We start from the raw sequence: 8,266 nt of genomic DNA, 5'->3' as shown, positions 1-8,266 counted from the left end.
TTAGCGGAACCTTTGTTCACACAGGCAGCTTTATTTATTTACCGTATGTTTTTTACATAGTTCTGTATGGTTCAGCCAACAGCTATACCCAAGCATGTATGTGCACTCAATAGGTAGAGGGGAATAGGAGATCCTTCTTTACCCCAATATCTGCTGTCCGGGGGAAAGTAGGGTCATATACATGGTTGGCCAGTCCCGCCAAAATTGGCGGGTTTGGTTGACAAATCTAATGTGTATGGGCACAAAAATCCAAAATATATTGTATATTTATCTGGAGTTCCCACCAGGTGCTCAATACATTATATCCAGAAGGGGGAGACAATTTAGAATATAACCTTTAGGCCTCATGCCCACTTCAGTTTTTTTCGTCAGGGTGCTATCCGTTTTTTAACTGATAGCACCCTGACACATTCATTTCAATGGGGCCATGCACACTTCCGTTGTTTTAACGGAACCGTGCGGCCGTTCCGTCAAAAATAGGACAGGTCCTACGTCTGTCCGTTTTTGACAGAACAGTCTCGGCCTTTTCATTCATTTGGTCTGTGAAACAACGGACTGCACACGGAAGCCATCCGTTTGCGGTCCTTGTTTCACGGATCCGTCATTAACGGTTGTACGACGGCCAACGGAAGTGTGCATGAGGCCTTATTGTAATCATTAAAAAGCAAACAAAGGCCAAAAGAAAAGAAAAAACACAAACCGACATTGTGGCCAATTTATAATGTCTAAATTTGCTCACTCCCAGTAGACTGTGCCTGCAGTAACCAAGGGTCATCGTGCCTAACCTTCTGTTAACAATGGCGTTGTACAATGTATGCAGGTACGTAGTGAGCAAGAAACATGAACACATATTTTAGACTGTGCCTGCAGTATCTGAGGGTAACCGTATTTAACCCTCTGATGCAACAATAATGTTGTACCATGTATGTAGATTCCCAGTGTGCAAGAACCATAAACCCCTGATAATGTTGTGTATGGGCCCTTTAACCCCTTAGCGCACCTTGACGTAACTGTACGTCGAGGTGAGCAGTAAGTTCGCGCACCTTGACGTGCAGTTACGTCTGTGCTTTGACAGTTAACCGCCGCGCGGCGCTACACCGCAGCGGCGGTTAACTGTGCAGGGTGTCTGCCCTGCATTCCCCGTTGCCGATCAGTGGCCCATCGCCGCTGATTTCAGCAGTTAACCCCTTAATTGCGGCGTTCGATTTTGAACGCCACAATTAAGGTGTTTAGCGCCGATCCGATCGGCAGCCCCCACGTGAAATCACGGGGGCTGGCAATGGTACCCATGGCAACCGGAAGCCGGACAATGGCTTCCGGGCTGCCATGTACAGAAGCCTATGAGGACCAGCTGGAGGGTGGCCGTCGTAGGCTTCCTGTCAGTGTGACGGTCACGTCACAATGACAGTTGGAATGCATTACACTACGTGTGTAGTGTAATGTATTCCAGCAGCGATCAGAGCTGCAAGTCTAAGTGTCCCCTAGTGGGACAAGTGAAAAAAGTAAAAAAAAGAATAATTATGTTTTAAAAAAAAAGTGTAAAAATAAAAGTTATAAGTGATATAAACAAGAACTGCTTTTTTTCCTATTATAAGTCTTTTATTATAGGAAAAAAATGAACATTTAAAAAAAAGTACACATATTTGGTATCACCGCGTTCGTAACGACCCCAACTATAAAACTATAATATTATTTTTCCTGCATGGTGAACACCACAAAAAAAATAAACGAAAAACAATGCCAGAATCACTATTTTTTGGTCACTACCCCTCCCAAAATATGCAATAAAAAGTGATCAAAAAGTCGCATGTACGCCAAAATAGTACCGATACAAACTACAACCCGTCCCGCAAAAAACAAGCCCTTACACAGCTTTTTTGACTGAAAAATAAAAAAGTTATGGCTCTCAGAATATGGTGACACAAAAAATAATTTATTTTATAAAGAAGTTATTTTATTGCGCAAACGCTGCAAAACATAAAAAAACAATATACATATGGTATCGCCATAATCGACCCGCAGAATAAAGTATAATAGTCATTTATAGCCCAGGGTAAACACCGTCAAAAATAAATAAAAATCATTGTCAGAATTGATGGTTTTTGGTCACCTGGCTTGCCGAAAAATGGAATAAAAAGTGATAAAAAAAATGGCATGTACCCCAAAATGGTACCAATGAAATCTACAGATTGTCCCGCAAAGAATAAGCCCTCACGCAGCTCCGGTGGTGAAAAAATAAAAAAAAGTTCCGGCTCCCAGATTATGGCGATGCAAAATGTGCAGAGCGTTCCAAAAGCGGATAGGATCGGGTGCGACACTGGCCACATATCTGTGGATTATTATTTATTTACCCCATTATTATACCCTCTTATTATGCCCTGATGTACTCTGCCCAGCCTACATGTGCCCCCACATTATAAACTGAAATACCAGCAAAACGCCAGAGCTACTACCAAGCAAAATATGCGCTCCAAAAGCCAAATGGCGTCCCTCCCTTCTGAGCCCTACAGTGTGCCCAAACAGCCGTTTACGTCCACCGATATGGCATCGCCATACCCGGGAGAACCCGGTTAATATTTTATGTGGTATTTGTGGCACAAACTGGGCACAACATATAGTGCGCTAAAATGGCACATCAGTGGAAAATTGTAATTTTCAATCTGCACCATCCGCTGCGCATTAAACCCTTCGCGCACCATGACTTAATAGCATGTCGTGGTGTGGGATATATGGAGCGTCTCACGCGCTGAGCCCGCGCCATACGCTGCGGGTGTCAGCTGTGTATTACAGCTGATACCCGGGACTAACGGACAGAAACAGCGATCATGCTGTTACAGGAGCCTGTAAAAATCACAATATACTGCAATACATTAGTATTGCAGTGTATTCTACCAGTGATCTAACGATTGCTGGTTCAAGTCTCCTACGGGGACTAATAAAATATGTAAAAACAAAAGTAAATAGTTATTATTAGTGTAATAAATATTTAAAGTCCAAAAAGAAACCCTTTTCAAATTTTTTCTCTAAAGTAATGTAAAAAAATAAACAAAATACACAAAATTGGTAATGCGGCGTCCGTAAAAGTTCAAGCTATTACAATATACCATTATTGAACTCGCACGGTGAACGCCGTGAAAAATAAAGAATTTTAAACGGCAAAATCGCAGTTTTTTGGTCACTTTGGCTCTACCAAAAAGTGTAATAAAAAGTGCTCAGAAAGTCTTATGTACCAAAAAATTGTAGCAATAAAAACTACAGCTCGTCCCGCAAAAAATAAGCCCTCACACCACTCTATTGATGGAAAAATAAAAAAGTTGTGGCTCTCGGAAAGCGGGAAGGAAGAACGAAAAAGAAAAAAGCAAAACATGGATCAGTTCGGAAAGGGTTAATTACTTTCTAATGAAAAAACATTTATGACCGCATGTGGGGTATTGCCGTACTCGGGAGAAATTGCTTTACAAATGTTGGGGTGCATTTTCTCCTTTATCCTTTGTGAAATTGAAAAAAATCAACATTTTAGTGGAAATAATGTTGATATTAATTTTCACAGCCTAATTCTAATAAATTCTGCAAAAGACGTGTGGGGCCTAAATGCTCACTATACCCCTAGATAGATTCCTAAAGTGGTGTCGTTTCCCAAATGGGGTTACTTTTTGTGGGGCTTCCACTGTTTCGGTCCCTTGGGGGCTTTGCAAATTCGACATGACACCCAAAAACTATTCCAGCTAAATTTGTGCTCCAAAAGCCAAATAGCGCTCCTTCCCTTCTAAGCCCCGGTGTGGGTCCAAACAGCAGTTTATTACCACATGTGGGCTATTTACGTAATCAGGAGAACTTGTTTTACAAATGTTGGGGTGCTTTTTCTCCTTTATTCCTTGTAAAAATTAAAAATGTCTACGTTCTTACAGAAAAAAAGTAGATTTTTACCTTTACAGACTAATTCCAATGAATTCAGCAAAACAACTGTGGGGTCAAAATGCTAACTTTACCCCTAGAAAAATTCCTTGAGGGGTGTAGTTTCCAAAATGGGGTCACTATTGGGGGGTTTCCACGGTTTTCATCCCTCCAGTGCATTGCAAACGCGACACGGCACTGAAAACTATTCCAGCAAAATCAGAAATCCAAAATCCAAATGGTGCTCCTTCTCTTCTGAGGCCTACTGTGGGTCCAAACAGCAGTTTATTACCACATAAAGTGACACATGTCAGATTTGCAAAAATCGGCTGTGTCCACAAGGCCAAAACAGGCTTAGACACTAAGGTTTTAAGGAAGAGTTCTCTGCTTTGTTAACGGTAAACCGAACTGTAGTAATGCAAACAGCAGTATTCCTACTTTTACTTAGGCCTCATGCACACAAACGGGTGAATCTGCAGGTGAATTATGGTCCCATTCATTTCTATTGACCCATTCACACGACCGTGGTTTCCTTGGTCCGTGCATTGCCCGGGAGCCTGGACCACAAATAGATAGGACATGTTTTATTACGGACGGATTTTGTGGTCCGGGCTCATTGATATGACTGTACACGGCAATGTGCACGGTCTGTGATTTGCAGGCGGCCCGCGGTCGTGTGCATGAGGCCTTAAGCAGCAGCCAAAGGATGGATAGTAGTGTATATATCAGATCTCCTGTACAAAGAAGAACCCACATAGTAGGGATGGAAAACAGAAAGTCACTGCCATGTGTTTTCCGGCCAAAAAGTTTTTGCCATAGGCACCGGACCCTGTAGCAGCTGCTATACTGTATTTACTATTGCTGTAATTATGCCTGTGCAAGTATCCCATGTAAGTATCATCCAAAGTCCAGCCACTGAAATCAGCTCCTAGGGCTATATTTTATCATAGTATATATTAGCTGGTATGAGCACAATTTGTTTCATTCTTTTTATGAAGTCTAATCTTTCCCCATTTACCCTGCCTTTCCTTTAGGACTATTTTTTGTTATACAAGGAGTCCATCAGGTCTTTTAAGGGTTTCCATTTAAGGCTCTGTCCACACAGAGTTTATTGGCGCTGATTTTGACGCGGAAACCGAGTCGGAATCAGCACCAAAAAATGGCTGCCGTTGCCCCCCATTGATTTCAATGGGAGGCAGAGCTGTTTTTTTTCCCACACAGCTTTTGGCTGCTCCCGGGAAAAAAAGCAGAATGTCCTTTCTTGCCACGGTTTCCACGTCTGAAGTCCCATTGAAATCAATGGGAGGAGCTTTTCCGAGTGTTTTTCACAGCGTTTTTTGTCAGCGGTCCTTGCATTAGCTTCATGGCCGTGGGCGAAAAATTTCGCGAAAGCCGGGGCAATAAAAGCGCAGGCAGGTCAAAATCTGCCTCAAAATTCCTGAAGGAATTCTGAAGCAGATATTTTCTGCCTACAAAAAACTCGTACTTATATTTGTTTATATTGTTATTTATGTATTTTGTTTAACCCCTTGCGTACCTTCGATGTAATAGTACGTCGCTGGCCGCTTATTCCAGCGTACCTTCGACGTACTATTACGGCGCAGGAATAAACTGTCACAATGTGAAATCACATAGTGACAGAACAGCGGCGGCAGCTGTCATTTACAGCTAACCGTCTCTGCTACCGGCCTGGGGACCAATTAGCAGTGGCGATTGCTATGATTGGTCAGTCTCTGAAGACTGACCAATCACAGCCGTCTGTGACGTCGTCTGCAGGAGAAAGCTCCTGTTACTTTCTCTGATCTCCTCACTTCTGTGAGATACGTGAGGAGATCAGAGAAAGCGGTGTAAAAAAAACCAAACACTTTTTATTAACCCCTTCCCGAAAATGGGCGTATAGTAACACCCTGAGGATGAAGCGGGCACAGGAGCTGTGCTCGCTCCATCTTCATCGGATGTCGGCTGTAATATACAGCCGACATCCCACTGCAACTACAGCGATCACTGTCCTCTCCGATCGCTGTAGTTTAACCCCTTAAATGCCGCGGTCAATAGCGACAGCAGCATTTAAGTGATTGATACAGAGGGAGGGGGCTCCCTCTGCACCCCATTGCCCCCCCCGCGAAAAATCGCGGGGTTCTGATGGCTGCAATGGCAACCAGGAAGCCTAGCAATGGCTTCCTGGTTGCCAGGTACGGGAGCCTATTAGGTCCTGCCCAAGGCAGGACGTAATAGGCTCAACTGTCAGTTGTAAAGTGACAGTTACAATACACTGCACTACATCAGTACATACAGAAGTAGTGCAGTGTATTGTGCAGGGGATCAGAAGATCAGATCTTCCAGTCCCCTAGTATGTGTAAAATAAAAAGTGAAAAAAAGTAAAAAAAAAGTTTTAGATAAATAAATAAATACAAGTTTTACGTAATAAAAACAATAATCGCCTTGTTTCCCTGATCAAGCCCTTTATAATTAGAAAAAAAATGAAAAAAAAGACAAAAACTAGACATAATAGGTATTGCCGCGTTCGTATCGGCCTGACCTAAAAAAATATCATATTATTTATCCCGCACGGTGAACACCTTAAAAAAAATACCATAAAAAACAATGGCAGAATTTCGTTGTTTCCAAAAAAATGGAATAAAAAGTGATCAAAAAGTCGCGCGTAGCCAAACATGGTACCAATAAAAACGACAGTGTGTCACGCAAAAAATGTATGTACTCCGCACAGATTACATATGCCCCCACATTATAAACTGAAACACCAGTAAAACACTAAACAAAACTACTACCAAGCAAAATCTGCGCTCCAAAAGCCAAATGGCGCTCCTTCTGGGCCTGGCAGTGTGCCCAAACAGCAGTTTATGACCACATATGGGGTATTACCGTACTCTGAAGAACTGCTTAACAATTTATGGGGCGTATGTCTCCAGTGGTACAAGCTGGGCCCAACGCATTGGGCACTGAAATAGCATAAATGTGGAAAATGTCAATTTTCAATCTGCAACATCCACTGTGCACTAATTTCTGCAAAACCTTTGGGGGTCAAAATGCTCACTACACTTCTAGATGAATTCCTCGAGGGGTGTAGTTTCCTAAATGGGGGTCACTTCTCGGGAGTTTTCACTGTACTCGTACCTCAGCGCAATGCAGCATGGCGTCAAAAACAAATTTTGTAAAATCTCCACTCCAAAAACGAAATTGCACTTTTTCCGTTTAGACCCTTGCTGTATGTCCAAATAGCCGTTTACAACCACATATGGGGTATTTCCGTAATCAGGAGAAATTGTGTAACACATTTTGGGGTGTCTTTTCTCCTGTATTCCTTGTGGAAATGAAAAATTCTGAGCTAAAGCTACAGGTTATTGGAAAAAAAAAATGTTTTCATTTTCACGGACCAATTCTAATAAAATCTATAAAAGACCTGAGGGCTCAAAATGCTCACTACACCTCTAATTTAATTCTTTGAGGGGTATAGTCTCCAAATTGGGATCACATCTGTGAAATTTCTACTGTACTGGTACTTCAGGGACTCTGCAAATGCGACATGGCCCCCAGAAACCAATTCAGCAAAATCTGAGCTGCAAAATCCAAATGGTGCTCCGTCCCTTCTGAGCCCTGCCGTGGGTCCAAACAGCAGTTTATTACCACATAATGGGGTATTTCCGTAATCAGGAGAAATTGCTTTACAAATGTTGAGGTGCTTTTTCTCCTTTATTCCTTATAAAAATTAGAAAATTCAGTGTTTTTTCCAAAAAAAAGTCTCTTTTCATCTTCACAGACTAATTCCAATAAATTCAGCAAAAAACCTGTGGGGTCAAAATGATAACTATACCACTAGAAAAATTCCTTGAGGGGTATAGTTTCCAAAATGGGGTCACTTTTGGGGGGATTCCACTGTTTAGGTCCCTCCAGGGCGTTGCAAACGTGACACGGCACTGAAAACCATTCCAGTAAAATCAGAGCTCCAAAATCCAAATGGGGGTCCTTCCCTTCTGAGCCCTGCTGTGGGTCCAAACAGCAGTTTATTACCACATATGGGGTATTTCCGTAATCGCGAGAAATTGCTTTACAAATGTTGGGGTGCTTTCTCTCCTTTATTTCTTGCAAAAATTAGAAATTTTTACGTTTTTCCAGAAAAAAAGTAGATTTTCATTTTCACAGACTAATTCCAGAAAATATAGCAAAATACCTGTGGGGTCAAAATGCTAACTATACCCCTAGATAAATTCCCTGAGGGGTGTAGTTTAAAAAATGGGGGTCACTTTTGGGGGTTTCCACTGTTTTGGCACCACAAGACCTCTTCAAACCTGACATGGTGCCTAAAATATATTCTGAAAAAAGGAGGCCCCAAAATCCAAGAGGTGCTCCTTTG

General features: G+C 42.1%; 1 protein-coding gene across 1 annotated transcript in view; it reads left to right on the top strand.

Annotated features, from left to right (window-relative positions):
- Positions 1-8,266, top strand: part of LOC142651748 (dynein axonemal heavy chain 5-like) — a 298,958-nt gene that overhangs the window by 2,828 nt on the left and 287,864 nt on the right. The gene's annotated exons all lie outside the window — the stretch shown is intronic.

The sequence above is a fragment of the Rhinoderma darwinii genome, chromosome 5 (assembly GCF_050947455.1).
Source record: "Rhinoderma darwinii isolate aRhiDar2 chromosome 5, aRhiDar2.hap1, whole genome shotgun sequence".
Taxonomy (NCBI): Eukaryota; Metazoa; Chordata; class Amphibia; order Anura; family Rhinodermatidae; genus Rhinoderma; species Rhinoderma darwinii.
The sequence above is the reverse complement of the archived record's forward strand: the minus strand, read 5'-3'. Positions and strand labels throughout refer to the sequence as shown.